The sequence below is a fragment of the Haliaeetus leucocephalus genome, unplaced genomic scaffold (genome assembly GCF_000737465.1).
Source record: "Haliaeetus leucocephalus isolate CR32 unplaced genomic scaffold, Haliaeetus_leucocephalus-4.0 Scaffold265, whole genome shotgun sequence".
In the NCBI taxonomy this organism is placed as follows: Eukaryota; Metazoa; Chordata; class Aves; order Accipitriformes; family Accipitridae; genus Haliaeetus; species Haliaeetus leucocephalus.
The window spans coordinates 158,103-174,392 of NW_010972701.1; the positions used below are offsets into that span (position 1 = coordinate 158,103).

Here is a 16,290-nt window from a genome sequence, read left to right on the forward strand (position 1 = left end):
CCACTTGGGTCTAGTGGCCCAAGACAACAAAGTGCATTTCACCCAATGAATTCTCTTTTATGTAATACTGTAGAGAGTGGTTGATATAACTTCTGAATTTCAATTCTGAAACATGCATCATGCTTGCTCTCACTAGAAAACTCTCTTAGCATTCAATGAAAAAAAAATAATCAGAACTTGGAAGCATGATTTTATCATTTCTTTACCAACAATTTAGTTACTCTTTTACTGAAAGAAATCAATGAACTTTCAAGATCTCTCTCAAGTGACAACTTTATAAACAGTTATATCATGGCAACAAAATAAACAGTTTATTGTTTCTATTGTATAGTAATACAAATGTTAACTAGTTGAAATTCTCATGAGAAAACATTTTCTAATTTAAGTACTATGTTTATATTACAATGTATACAATTTTCAGTGAACACAAGACTACGGATAGTAAAATATTAGAAATACGAGCAAATACTACCAAAATAATTTACACAAAAATCCTGATGACTTTCTATATGAAGCAGTTTTCAGAAAACAAGTCTGCAGATCATAAGTTTGTAGTCCAATACAATATCTGGTGTTCTGGAAGTCTGAAGCTTCCTTAACTAAGCTTCAAAATCTCTACTCATTTGGAAGTGTGGGCACTTAAAAACATAACCACAGGGACCTACCTATATCCTCTTTGGATTCACAGCCTGAAACAACCAACAAAGGGTCAGTCCTTCTGTTTAAATGCAGAAAGCAACAATGAAGATGCAGTATCGACATGTGTTACAACTTTTATACAACCACTCCTTGCTAAGGTTATCTGTCAAGACCAAAATTCAGGTCAAATCACTGCTTAAAGGCATCAGAATCATACTATGACAATCTTATAGAATGTCCTAACCACAAAGGTGAAGCCTACTTTGGAAAGAGTGCATGTTTTTAAAGTGACTTACTTTTAAAGCTGGTTTTGCATGCAGGAAGCATTTAAAAATTTAGTGGACCAGAAACAGCAGTCAACCATGTAACCTACACTCATTTGGAGGAAACCCTGCATAACAGTCTTACTGTCTTCTTAAAAACTGAAAAAGATATAAACATCCATCCAAACAGACTAATTCATAATAATATGTTTGACTTATTCAGTAGACATACATTCCTGTTTTCTAATAAACAAAAGAATGATCCCTGCTGCTATTGCTTATTTAGTAACATTACCCTTCTATTATAGCTAGTTACCATTAAATCCCAAACACTCTATTTCAAGGGGAAAGGCTTTAATTTTACTTCTCCTGGCACACTGAAAACCATTTTAAATGGGGAAAAAACCAGTGGACATGTAAAATAAGAGCTCTGATTTAATGATGTCAACAACTTCTGTACAGTTGCAAGGCCCAAAATATTGTGGAAAAAAGTTGGAACACTTTTTCCATCTAAAAGTAGTGAAGACATCACTTAAAAAAACTCTAAAATGTATTAAACAGATCTCCTTTTCCACATTAAGAAATGATCATATGATCAAAATGAATTTAGCTTTTTATTTTCCTAATAAATTAACATATTACTTAAAAGTTTTATACCAATTCAGGCATCAACCAGCTATACTCAAATGCTAGCAAGCATAATTTCAACAATTTTGTTACAACTGCTATGATGAAATTCAATGGAAATACATTGCTTTAATGGTCCCAATATCCAAGTTACAAAGTCTCATTACACATGTAATGTTCCTTGCTAACAAACACCCTGTTTCCACATTAAAATTCCATCAGGATAGACTTAGCACTGCTTTTTCCTTTTCAGTTTAAGAAGTCAACAGAGAATATCAAACAGAGCTTTTCATAAACATCTTCCATTATATATGATGCAAGATGAAGAAGGTGCAACAGTTACCACATCATGAAATTACCTTTAGGAAAACATTCACATATCATTGTGCATCCCTGAAAGAACTTATATAGTCAAGTACTGAATAAAACATTTTTGATCACACCATAAAACAATTCATGATAAATTATCATCCATTTGGTGATACTGAAATACTCCAGTTAGAAAAGCAAAACTAAACCAACAGATTTGCTAGCATTATGGTGTCAACATTTTCACACAATAAAAGTCCTTATCTAAACCGGATAACGTTTGATCAGTCTCAAACGGAATGGCATAAAAAAAAGCCAAACTACCTCAGGGTGAACCTCAAAACTAAATGAAACAGCTGTCTTAAAAACACAGCTTAATTTTTCTTCAAGGAAACTAAAAGCAAAGGAACACCATAAACAGCAATACCCTTTCTCTGTGGAACTATTTTTGGTCACTGTCAAAGAAAGGGGCTTGGACTAGATGGGCTTTGATCTGATCCAGCACAGCTGTTCCTATGTTCTTAAGTACTTTACACGTAGCCCTGCCTAATTGCTGCTGAACATAATTTTGCACGTTTCCGTTAAGTACTTACTGACTTTATCAGCCTGTGAACACAATTAATAAAGTTTCTCAATACACAGTCCAGTCATTGCTATGAAGTTTCTCAGAGCAATACACCACTGCCTCTTCTCTGCAGTCATGTCTATTAAAAATTCCCATCAACGAATCGAGTTTCCCAGGACACTGCAAGATGCAAATGAAGGAGAATCTCATTTGAACAGTGAGGTAGTCTAGAGAGCTGATGTCAACTTTACATCTTGTCATTGCCCAATAGCTGAGTACTACTATAAAAGCTCATGCAGCTTACACGCATTATTCTATTTCAGTCACTCACTAAAACTAGAAGTAAAGTTTGATCTGTCTTTCATTGATGTCTACACCTGGGAATCCCTGTCCCGGTGACTAGAAGTAGTCATTTCTATTTATTTTCACCTTTTTATCTGGAAGTTCTAGTTCTATGGGTCATGAGGTTTACTTGGGGCATTGACTTCAAAGCTCTGTATTCAGAAAATGTAATTTTTTTCAGTTTGGAGAAATGTTGTGTACTACAACTAATTGGAAGACCATATTAATCTCAAGAAAAATGAAAGATCTTCTCTCTTCCCCAGATTGCAGTTTCCTTTATAAACATTAATTTCTTTTCTATGGGAGGATAAAAATACACAAAATTATGCTGGGTATTAGGAGCAAGGCAGCTAAGGGAAATGCCTGAACATTGCTTATCTATCATAAGGTCCAATACTTGTTATGCTGGGCTCAGAAAATTACCTGATGTTTGGGAGTTAAAATGGCTTAGCTATTTGCTTTTCCCATAAAAGCCTGTGATGTTCTTGCCTAGTGCTTCAAATCCAGTCCTGTGAGTTTGCCAGCCATAATGGACACAAATATTCTCTGTAGTCTATACAAGCGAACAAAAACCCAAGAGTTGAGTAAATTCCCCCAAACAATATTCTTTCAGTCTGCTTGAGCCATCCTGACTCCATTCATTAAATGGATTTTTTTCAAGGATTTAAGAATTAAATTAAAGCATTAACAGTTGCATTATGTAAAATGTTCATCTTAAAAAACATTTACCTTATAATTTCTTCTTTAATAGTCTGTTACGTAAGGAATTTCCTACAGCCACTGAGTAAACAATTACTGTAGTTTGGCAGAATTTCCATTTCTTTTGTGTTTAATTCTTTGCACAGGATACAGATCTCCACACAAGTTATCAAACACAAACATTTGCATAATTCATAGCTTCCAATTTAGGCTGTTATTTACATTAACATAGCTTTGATATACTGAGTTATTAAGACCAGCTAATAATGTAGTGTTTTCTACAAAGTACTTTGAAGCAGTTCTGCTAATTCAGAAAAAAGAACTTTCATTCCAAATGTGCAGCATTATGAGTATATATGGAGAAAAACTGTAGGTTTTGCATGCAGTATTACTAAAATAAATCTATGTTTCTCTGTGGGAACTTTTCATATGATAGCAATTCCTAGGGAAAATATATAAAAGCTGACTTATTTTTTCCACAAGACATATTTTTCTCAAAGGAGTAATACTGAACACAGCTGTGGAAATATTAGATATTCAACAACACTATCAACCAAGACAAGAATCTTCTAAGTGAATTATGTAATGGTATTTTTAAAGGATTAAAATTAGGAAAAAGGATTAAAATTGACTTCATTTTTTTCACAGCAGTTTCTCCAAAACCCTGAAAGTTGGCTCTGCCTTTATATTTTATCTTCTGGCCTCATGCATTCTGTTCCTTAAAAACCTTCACAGCTAGGGAACGACTGCCCTCATGAATATTTCATGGTTCACATCCACTTTTAAATTACTATTCTTTATAAATATATATGGCTTGCCTTCTTCTAATGCAAGATGGTTCTGAACTTCTTCAGTAAAGCTTGTTCACTACCAGTCTTCCAGGGAGAACTCTTTTACTATTTTTTTTCCAGCACAGTTTGGCTCTCATAACAAAGAACTCAGGAAGCAAGACTTTTCCTCTTTCAATTAGACCAATTACTTTTTGGGTCTATATAAAACATTAAAATCTACTACACTTCCTTGCACATTTCCACAGCTGAACTATAAATGTTTCATAAAGTATTTCCTTTTGATTTGAACCTGCCACCCACTCATTTCTTTTGTGTTAACCTAGTTTTTGCATTGGAAAAGGCAAAATAATTATCTTTCCTTCTTGATGATGTATGGGTTCAAATAGATCTGTATTACCTATATTCTTGTATTTATTTTGAAGGTTATTTTGATAGCCTCTGGTAAAACCTTAAATGAAAGAAACATTCATTAATTCTCCATTTTAGCTGAATTAAATTTCTTTCCAATCTTCTGAGCAAAGAACAGCCCATGGTTTTATGTGAGGAGACATGCATCTTTTACATTAATTGTAAAACATATAGAAATTATAATAACCATGAAACAAAAGTATAGTCACAGTACGAATCATATGCCCACAAATTACCAAAGATGTAGTTTGCTTGTTTAACAAAATAAAAGTTATACATTGGTAAGTAAGCTTACTTTCTAAAGTCAAAGCTACTTCATACTGCTGCAGGCAAGCTAAATGGAAATTACCCTTTGTGGAATATAAGCGTTCAAGAGAAAAATAATAGCTTCTGCTTTACAAATTGTTCTACAAAAAGATCTCATTTTCCATACTGTAAGTTAACATGCAATTATGACATGTTTTCTTTCAATTTACATTAGTATTTCCACTGAGTGGTAAAAGTAACTTCTATCATCTAGTGAATTTCTATCTATAATAAAAAGCAGTGTAGAACCATCCAGGGAACTAAACAACTTAACTAATACATTCCCATATTCCCAAACAAATACTTTTGAAAATAGTATATTAGGCTATCTGTCAGACAATTCTAACTTCTCTGCAAATTTCTACATGGTCTTTTAGCTTAGTTTAGAAGTGTTTATCTTCCAATTTCTTTCATTTTTTGGTCAACTCTGCTATAACACCTGCCACACCACATCACTGCATGTGCAATGGCAAGTGAGACTGAGCTCATACCTAGATTCAACCAGTCATAGGCCTTCACTGCCTAAATCAAAGCAACCACATTTGTTCAAGGCTGTAGCAGATTCAGCTTTTTGAATACTGCATACCCACAGAGGGAATAATGCCAAGAATGTATTTGTTACTTTATACACGTTTTATTTTTTAATACGTAAGCACAACTAGTATGAACAGCTGCAGAAGCTCAACATAGTTTCACTGGTGAAAAAGAAAGACTTAACAGCATAATTATTAGATCTGTTATGGTATATCAAATATTGCAGGTTTTCCCTAATTTACATTTAATTTCTGTATTTGTTCCTCTCCTCCTTATGCTTACTTGTGGTTTTACCCTACAGGTAAAATGGGAAAAGAATGAATGTTAAAAATCAGCAAAACACTTTATGAAATCTAAGTAATTAAAGCAAATTTAATTGTCTTCTTATAAGTGCCAACTAGGGAAAAAAACCCTATAGATTACATAATACTTATGATTTAATAATAGCGTAATTATGAGAAAATAATATTAAAACCATCACAGCAGTAGTTAACTACAATTAAAGCAGACTTCTTCAGAAGCCTCCCAATGTATTTAGTGTTACATCCAACCTTGCATGACAGAGTGACTGCTATTGTGTCGATGAGACACAAACGAGACCCTCCTATAAAATTCCCAGGAACAAACCACGCACCTGAGAACACAGGCTAGATTAATTAATACAGTAGGAAAATAACTTCTTTAGTGAGATAATATCCTTCTTTTTATTAGTAATGTTTCTGAAAGCTTTCATTTCGACTATTCTGAAGTAACAAATTGTGTGTTTCAAACTTTCAAACAAATTTAGTCTGGAGATCTTCCTAGAAATATTGTTACATTTTCCATCTAAAAAACAGTATACGCTCAAAGTACATGCAAATATTTACGGACCCATGTTCTTCATCAGACATACAAGTGCAAACTGTAACCAATTACTATGTTATAAATGTGATATTTACTGCTTCCATTTCTAACAGCCTATCACAAACTGAGTCAAAGTCATCTTTTGGATCTCTGAATTTCTAATAAAATATAAATTACCTTTGTTTATAAGTAAAGTTAGGAAAAACTGTAATACCAAATTCAATTAAATTATCTTTGCAACCTAACATACTTTGAATACTTTATCTTTTCTGGAATACAAAGGACTGGATGGCCATATTTCTTTTTTCTTAAAACTACCAACTCAATGGAAATTGATGACAGCTACCACTTTAAATGTTGCCTCTATGTTCTGAACAATATGAATCCAGCAAAAGTTTGTGTGTAAGAAGACTTATTTAAACTTCCATATTATTCATACTGTTTGTTAAAACAAAGGAAAAAATGGAAAAAATCAGCATTTACAGGTGATCAGGTTTGTCAGGTTTTGGTTTTGTTGGTTTTTTTTTTGTTTTTATTATTATTGTTAAACTTTGGCAGAGTAAATGCTTGACACTCTACGAGGAAATGTTGTGCTCAGTCCAGCTTGTACTCTGAAACAGAAAATTTTCCTTTAGAACTTATTGTTGGAGTGATTCAGTAGTTTGGCACTGGTTGCAAAGCTTTTAATTTTAACTACTGTTTGATTTTCCATGAAAGAATGTCTGGTGTTTCCAATGTCTGTAAGGCAGATAAATACCCATATTTCATAAAAATGCCATGTAACATTATCCAAACTTGTAAGTAGCATCAAAAGCAAGACTAACAATTGACATGTACAGAAACCAAAACTATTTCAAGATCTTCATTCATCAAGCAGGTTCTTCAGGCAGAGCAGTTTACTGATCCAGTTAAGTGTACAAACCTTTTTACAGGACCAAGGAGATGAGCATCAAGGTGGGAATAAGCTAGCTGGGGACTTCTTAAACTGGCATTCCCACACAGAAATTTGTATTAATCTGTAGCCTCAGGTAGAACAAAGTTAACCTATTCTCCTAAGGCAACACAAACTACCTGCAAGGGTGAAAAATAAGGTCTGTCTCTTCAGGTTACTATTTTGCCTCTTCAGTCATTCCAGATCACCACTTTCTTCCATATATAAAACACATGATAAGCCTGACAATCACTCACATGGATGCATGTACATGCACACTTGACTTCACAGCTCTTTTTGTACATGATCTCTTAATACTGCAAGCTATGAATTGCCCTTCAATACTGGTATGTTGCTAATAAATGCCAGGGACTAAAGACTTTGACTGCAAAATGAAACAGTACATTTTGTTGTGGCTTCTAAGTCAGCTGCCAAAAATATGCAAAAAAAGTATGCATATATTAACAAGTGAAAGTTGATTCATGCATGATAATAAATTATTATTTTCTATATTTACATATAAATACTGAAGAATCAAGATGAACTACAGAAACTGAAGAATAGTTTTTCTATACTCAGCTAGCTTAAATGGTGTAGTTCAACTCGAGAAGAGCCAAAACTTAGCTAAAACCAAAATATGTGACTGCATTCTACATGGACTGGTTGTGAGCATGAAAGGAATATGTCATGTTATTAAAATGTGATGGGCAGTCTCCAAGACAGATTTGTGCAGTTGATGTTAGATTCATCACTTTATGTAAACCACATTTATAAACAGTGCCAGATAATGAAAAAGTACTTAGTTTGCCTTAAAATAACAAACGTATACAAGATCAGCTTAAAAAGAGATTGCAATGTAAGCATTAGCCACATATGGCAGCATATGCTTACTTCCTCACATACAGAAAGTGATACAAATATAGTCATTTCCAATAAAGAAATCAAGATAGCATCTGATATTACTGATGTGATAATGTTAAATATAAAACACCATGCAAATTTTTTTCATTTGCATATTTTACCACAGTGAAAGACAGTATTCTGAATCACAACATGATGGATATACTCCTTTCCTTCACCTCAGAAATTATCCCCACTACTCATAAAAATCATGTATTTTAAGGCAAGATAGAATTCTAGTTTTCAACCATTTCTTTCATTGGTGGAAACAGAAATCACTGAAAATGTCTGAGCAAACAGTTTGACCTCATATAATATTTTAGTTACTTAAACATGTAATATTTTGTAGGAAAATATATATACATTTGCTCGCAAGGCAAATACCTTCAGACTACTTTCTATTTGAGAGTATCTCTCTTCATTAAGGCCCCTACTTCATGGATTAAACAATTGTGACAGACACATTTTCCTATCAGGCTATTTAAAATAAAAATCTCACTATTAATGAAATACCAGATGCAATAAAATACCATCAATTTTCCTTTTAATAATATCTTCAACTATATTACCTCAAAGCAATTGCTTTACAATATAGCCAAGAAAGCTGCATTTGATCCTACCTCAGAAGGCTGCAGGTACAGCCTTTGAAAGCTGCTACACATTCTACAGAAGTACACTGTAGTCTTACCCTAAGAAGTGAGAGGAACATTGACCCAAGTACCTAGCATCAATTCATTTGTTTACACACTCCAACTTTCATTCAGAACTCCACAGCTGCCCTACTGTGCTGGCTCCTGTAATGACTTTGGGTCCAAAAATTAAAATATACTGGAAACAGTGATTCTGAAGAGGAATTCTGCAATAGTAGTCAGTTTTTAGTAAATTGGAAATATGCTGCAAATGTTTAAAAGAACAGGCTCATAAAGTAGATTGAGAACCACTGGCCTATTTTAATTTGTAGTATTGGTATCAACAGCTAACATCTAAAGATCAGAATTTGGTAGTCAAGAGACCTGAAAAGGTGACTTCTGAATATTTTATTTTAGAATTCAATTATATTCACAATCAAAATAATAAATCCGTGTCTTGAGATATTAAACAGTTTCATTACAAGAACAGCATGTCAAGGTAAGCAATATTTATTTCTACCATATTGATGCTATACGTCATACAAAATATTAGATAATCCATTATAAGGTAAGATGGTTACATTTTTTCCAGATACTACCACTCTACATGTCAGCTTCATTATATAGTATGGCTATGACAAACTTTATGCATGCAGGAATGTGTTTCTACCACCAGGATCAACTAAAAAGAGAAAATAGTAATTAAAATATTTATCCAAAACTGAGATGTTGCTAAACATCAGGAAAGGGAAGCGTTGCTGCAAAACTAGGATCAACTGAAATTGCTGATTCAATGCTTTACTATTGAAAGGAGAAGTGAAAAAGAAGAAACCGGTACATTTATACCACAACCCTCAGGTCCTGCTCTCTTCGATTAAAGAGCCAAGAAAGTGTTGGAGGGTTTTTTTAAACAGCAATTTAATACTAATTTGCTCAAGTAAATGCATCCAAACCAAGCTATTCAAAACACAGGGGAGTGTTTGCTTAGGAAGCTTTGGTTTCTAAATGCAGGCAAGAGAATGTAGATAATGTAGTTTGAGATTTCAAAAAAAAGTTTAAGATCATCCTTCAGATTTTTATGTGGGAATGTGATTGCTTTTGAAACTGTAATTTCATTCCATGGGAAAAGTGATAGGGACAACCTTTATCATCATTCATCTATGCTACTGGAATGGGAACACATGCAAAAACAATGCAGCAGGTAACACAAGCCTTATCTTGTTTGATATGATAGCGCCAAAGTTTTAAATTTTGGCACAGTATCTTTTTCTTCCTTAAGAAAGTATAGTAGACAAAATAACTAATATGCCACTTAAACCATCATTTTGCAAACAGCACCACATTACATGTATGTTAAAAAACCCAAAATTTCCAGGCTATTTTTCTGCAGCAAGACCAGACGCCTAACACAGAAAGGAGCTAATTAAAGAAATGGACGAAATCAGATGTGCATGGAATTGGACAGATATCATGTATTGTAAATTTAAAGATACAAACATTGACTACGAAACTTGCTTTAGGTAAACCCAATTAGTCATACTTTTCTTAAGTATACATAAACAGGTAGCCTACAGAAGGTGAACAAAGAATAACCCAGTTTCTAAATATTGCGATGTGCATGGCAGTAAAAACCATACAGCAGGGCAAATTCTCAAGGACTTAGTTTTAAGCTCACAACTTCAATCCTTATAACAAAATATTGTCTCTGTTTTAAATAAAAGTTATGCTTTATTTCTAATACACTAGAGAAATGAATTAACTATACTGACTAATAAAATTTGATCTACATTCTACATCCTTGAACCATCTTCCCCAGCCAGATAGTTGTCTACTGAAACCAAGAGGTAGAATTTATATATAACTACACAACAAAGTCCTAATTTTATAACTTTAGAAAGGTTTGGCAACATGTTGATCATGGTAGGCTACTGGCTTACTCTACCAATGTCTAAGGTTTTATACATTTATTCAAGTCACACTTTTTAAAGAATAAAGGCTAATGAGATCATAAGTAAGTGTGATTCCATAGCAGGAATGACCTGAAATAGACCTCACTGTACTTCCAATGGCCTGATGTCAACTATTATTAAACTACAGGTTTTACAAAGTCTTCCACTAGACGTCTAGAGTTAAGCCAGAAGTTTTGGCTGTAATACAAGCAGTGATGAAAAACATATGAGTGGTAACAAGTCGTCTTAATATCATTCTTCAGTACTAAGATGGGCTAATCTGAAGCAGCACTTTACTCTGCTATCACCCACGGTGCCAGGAGGATCAAGAAGTTTGGGAGTGGAATTTTTCTTTATATTTACTTTCCACTTCATAGAACTCAGCCTAACTTCCTTTTTCTCTCTCTTTTTTTTTTTTAATATTAAATAACTGGACATAAAGATCTCAGGTGGATTATCACAGTGCTTCCGGAAGAACTATCAAACTTGCAAGGTATGTCCAGTTTGAATATCTATTCTATATAAATAGCAATAAAGAATTAAGCAACAGGTTGTCAGTCACTATGTGCAGATCAATAATGTCAGGTAATTTGGAGTTAGAAGTACCACTTTTTATGGAACATTTGAAAATCTACTTTGCAGCTGAAATAACTCTGTATTTACTACATCTGAGCTGCAAAGCCAAAAAAAAAAGCTACAGTGAATTATTTAACTACTAAAGACAGACTTGTCAGAAAGACTCAACAACTGACAATAAAGTTTTTTTCCTCAGTTATTACAATCTATGAAAATCTATGCTACAATTATAGCAGTTCTTATAGTTACAACTCAGTGTTACCTTTCTGTAATTTGGTATTTAAATTGGATTTTTTTTTAAAAGTAGATATCAGCAAAGTAATTAAAAATGACACACGAAATAGTGAACTGTAGATGAGCTACAACCTAAAAACACTCACAGATCATATTCAGTAACACAAGAGTCAAACAGTTTTCCATAAAAAGTAAATACTCTCTAAATATGACTTATTTTGTAAACATGCTATTCATCATTATACTACATTACTTCAACATTGGACTATTTCTCAAGACAGAATCATTTCTTCAGTAATCTTACTGACCATAAAGATTTCCTCCTGTTTTTCTTAAGCAATTTAAATACATCAGTAGAGTAGACAAGGAGTTAAACATAAACTCCTTTTATTTCTGGAATGGGACAATGACTAATAGAACCAGAACTATTTTTAAACATAGCTTTCAAAACAGCTATGGTCTTGCCTTTCTTTGGACAAAATCTGTGCACAGCGCAATGATTTGTGTTACTAATGAACACAGGGATTTTTCTTTGCCTCTGTAGAGACCACCACTGTGTCATTTAAACATTTCCTTTTCAGAAACAATGCCATCGGAAATTTGCCTCCATAGACCGGTAACAGAAGTGATTTCTAAATATAATTTAGAGTCTTTTTAAGTCTTAAAACTTTACCTGTTAACTCCTTCAGTGTCATAACTGGTAAGACAACAAAGACCGCATGCTGCAGGACTGGCATGCAACTGCAAGGAATCCAGACATTTCTTTTTTTAATGCACACATCCCATACTAACAACGTAACTCCTATCCTCACAGAAAGTGTTTTTCTTCCCATAATTCATGTTTAGAATTTTCATGTCACAGAACTATTGCACACTTATGTGGAAATTTTCCACACAATCTCTGAAAGGTTTAAATCATATTAATATACTGTGACATCACCTGCATTTAATTAGTTATGAATGATAAGTATTATCCTAAACTAATAGCATTAAAAGTTCCTAACTTCCATGTGTTGGTTGGCAAGAGTTTTGGTAAAGATCACCACATTAGTGAGGATAAGTATGTCCCAAACAATTAGTACAGTGATTTTGGTATTGTTTCATACTTCAGGAAAGAAAGTGAGCCTTACAGCATCTCTACATATAAAGTGTACTGTCCACATTCACTGACCTCACTTTGGAGTGCTTAGTGTTCCAGCTAAAAGGTGCTATTCAGAAGCTTTTTGTCCTGAAGGGTAAGTATGATTGCTATAAAGAAGATGTAATGAAGAAGTACATGAGCCCTCCTTGAATTTGCTACACTCTTTCTCAAACCCATCTTCAATGTTCCGGTCTGTAAAAATGTGAATGGACAAGGCCAGACTTTGTCCAAGCAACAATCATTTGTTCAGGGTCTTTTTAAACAGAACACCTGAGCCTGTCTAACAGCTTGCATATGTCAAGAATGGCTGTCCCACCTCTTCTCCTTCCTTCTCTTTCCGTTTAACATTCCATCCCCCTAAACCAGGCTGTTCCACCCGTTCCTTTGTGCTGGCTCTGATACTCAGACTGATTGAGTTTGTTCAGCTGGAAAGAATGTATTGGGGTTTTTTCCTCGCTCACATCAGTTTTATGCTGGTTTAGTGAGTTCAATCAGCTCAGCGAACCGCATGAGTGGAAGAGCTGGTATGAGAGAACTGGAAGTACATACCTAGGAGCAGAACCAGCCTCAACTGGCAGCAGTGAACCATTAGTAGAGCTGTATTAATGAACTGTATTTTCTGAAAAAAATAATGAAATATTTCATAAAATTGTCATGATAAAATAATTAAAGTATTTTCAGAAAGATCACTAGGATCTTGGACTTTAGGCTTTCATTTTCTTTTAGTTCTCTTACTCTTGAAGTTTAAGCATGCAAAAAGTTTGTATAAGTTCTTTTTCATGACCTGCAGAGTCAGAGCATTTCTACAGAGACATCAACACCTATTAACTGGGAAACTCAAAACCTCAGCCAGGAAAAAAAATTTAAAACCTCCATAAAATCCAGTTCTTTGGCCAATGCAAACCTGGAGTCAAACCTGACTATCACCCCTAGCTACAAAGCTAATTAGCCATAAGGATTTCCTAATGGCAAAATGGGAAGATGAAGCGAGGGCTTTTTCTCTTTTGTTTTTAAAAAAAAGTATCACAACTCATGCTTCTTTCTGTATATGGACTTGTTTTCAAGAGATTTAACTCACAGGACTAACATATGTCATCAATGACATATTTCAGTGCTATGTTTCTAGAACTGTTTGTTAACGCATGTTTTTCAAGAGTTCAAACTGGCCACTACTCCAATCATAGCCTCAACCTTTTCATAGTTCAAAATCATAATTAGTTTTTTGAATATCTGAAAGGAAATATGCAATCCATTTGCTACAGGTGCAAGTGTGAAAACAGATTTTTAAATTGTTTTATAAGACAAGTTCCTAGCACCAGATCCAGAAAAGCATTTCAGGAATGTATGTGAAAGATTATCTTTAGATACAGTAAAACTATACCTCCAGTGCCTACCACAAATAGAAGTCAGCTGGGACTGGAAACTAGATGTCCCAGGACAGGATACATGCTACAACACTTGATATCCTACATGCAGAAATTGTACAACACCACTGAATAAAGCACAGAGTGTTTTGTCACTTAATACCCAAGTAGCCAGGGGAAGACCAGCCTGAGTGCCCATCTGTGAAAACCCAGTCATTAAAGCACTTGTCCAAGAATAAGGAGAACTCGGAAGTCTGAAAGGCTTCAAACTCATGTCCTAATTAATGGTCTGACTAAAGTATTGAACATTTTGACTGTTTTGCTGAAGGTGAAACACAACATTGAAAGAGCCAAATATTGCAAAAGGGTACAGCCAGACATGACCACAATTCTCTCCAAAGAAACAAATGTAGGTTCCACATCTTGTTCCCAGCACTGTTTGTAACACTCTTTCAAGAAAACACATTGTATAGGATTGCAAGTACAACTATAAAATTCTTTCTAGGAGCATTGAAAGAGAACATTATTTTGAACACAAAGGAAAATATATGGGAAAAATATATGCGAAGATTCTTTTAAGAGATTGTTAGATCAGTAAAAGATACACACGCTACTCAAATGAGCATGCAACTGGAAGATTATAATAAATATTAAACTTACACTTATGTGATGCATACCTGCAAGATACATAGTATATTGTGCTTCTGTTCTCAGACACATATTTGGGAGGAAGGAGTCACTGCATTCTTTTTGAAGGGGTGAGTTTTAAGTAATCTAAATAGTGTCAGCTTTTTTCTCTTTATATACCCTGAAACATACACAGTTACAGTAGTAGCAATGTTTGCAATACACAGCATTTTAATGCTGTAAGAATCATATACAAGAAACATTAAAATGACCTTGTACAGAGAAAAGCAATACAAACAAAAACTCAGAATTTTGAATAAGCCAAGTCAACACCCTTGTATGAACCAGTGCACTCCTCCTCCTGTGATTGAGGACCAATGACAAAATGTCTACATAAAGACACTTTTCAGCTATAAACAGATCAGCAAGCATTTAATTAGGTGATCAAACAAGAATTTACATCTGTTTAGTCTTTCCCTAAAGAGGTCTATGATAGTCTAAATAGAAACATTTTTATAAACAGGATATGCATAATAGAATTCACAGCAGCCCCTCTTGGTTTGCACAGCATACTGTAGAATCCAAATGACTTCTGGAATTGGGCTTTGGAGGGGAACAATGTAGAGCTAAGGGCTGAATTTACAGTCTTTTCTCACAGAGTTGCAAAACACCCTGTGGCAGTTCTTACTATCTCCATTTCCCCTTGTGTCTAGTTTTATAGGAGTCAATAAAATCATCTTTAGAATAGAGTATGTAGAAAATATCTAAGGGGTTTGACCTATGGATCATCAGTACTCAGGTAACACAGTATATTGTAGGACTGGACTCCTGGTTTTCCCAGTCAGGTGTGGCTAAAAGAAATCTGGTAAAATTGGAACTCAGACAAGCAGAATAAAATTGAATGAACAGCTGCAATAAGACAGAATCTGCCATGTTTTTCTAAAGACAAATCTACTTTTTAAGTCCTTCGTAACTTGTGTATTCTTCTCAATAACATCAGGAAAAAAATAATTGTAGCTATCTGACATGGGGTTTTCTGCTTTGAAGGTACCCTAACTGATCCAACATCTTTCTGTCTTCTAGACCGAAGGACCTTCGATTACACAAGAAAGATACTTTCAAGTTAAAGGTAATCTAGAAAGCTGCTGGGTTTCATGGCATTAAATTCAACCACAGCGCATTTTCATCTCCTATCAGTTGGCTGCCTAGCTCTCATGTACAGGCCCTATGATGACAAAAATAGGTTAACCCCCCCCCACCCCCCATGTTTATTGAGAAAATATGCACACAAAAGTACTGGCTTCCAGCTTTTTTCTGCATGTAATTTAAGTTACTGATTTCAAATGACAGAGATTCATAACCTGCAAGCCCTTGTCAGAGAAAAGAGCCCTCAACAAATAAAAGTCAATACAAATGTGCTTGCATACAGAGGTGAACTTCTATCAACAGCAGTAATAAAAGAATGACTGGAATATGGGAAAAGCTGTTGTCAGGACTGAAAACTCTATTTTTCCAGATTAGAATAAGAAGAGTTTAATTAGAAGTGTTTAGGGAGCAGAATAACAAGTGCTTATGGAGTATCCTGATGAGTGCATTTCATGCATTGCTAATAA

General features: G+C 34.3%; 1 protein-coding gene across 3 annotated transcripts in view; it reads right to left on the minus strand.

Annotated features, from left to right (window-relative positions):
- CENPP (centromere protein P) overlaps positions 1 to 16,290 on the minus strand; it is a 165,475-nt gene that overhangs the window by 68,565 nt on the left and 80,620 nt on the right. The window lies entirely within an intron of this gene.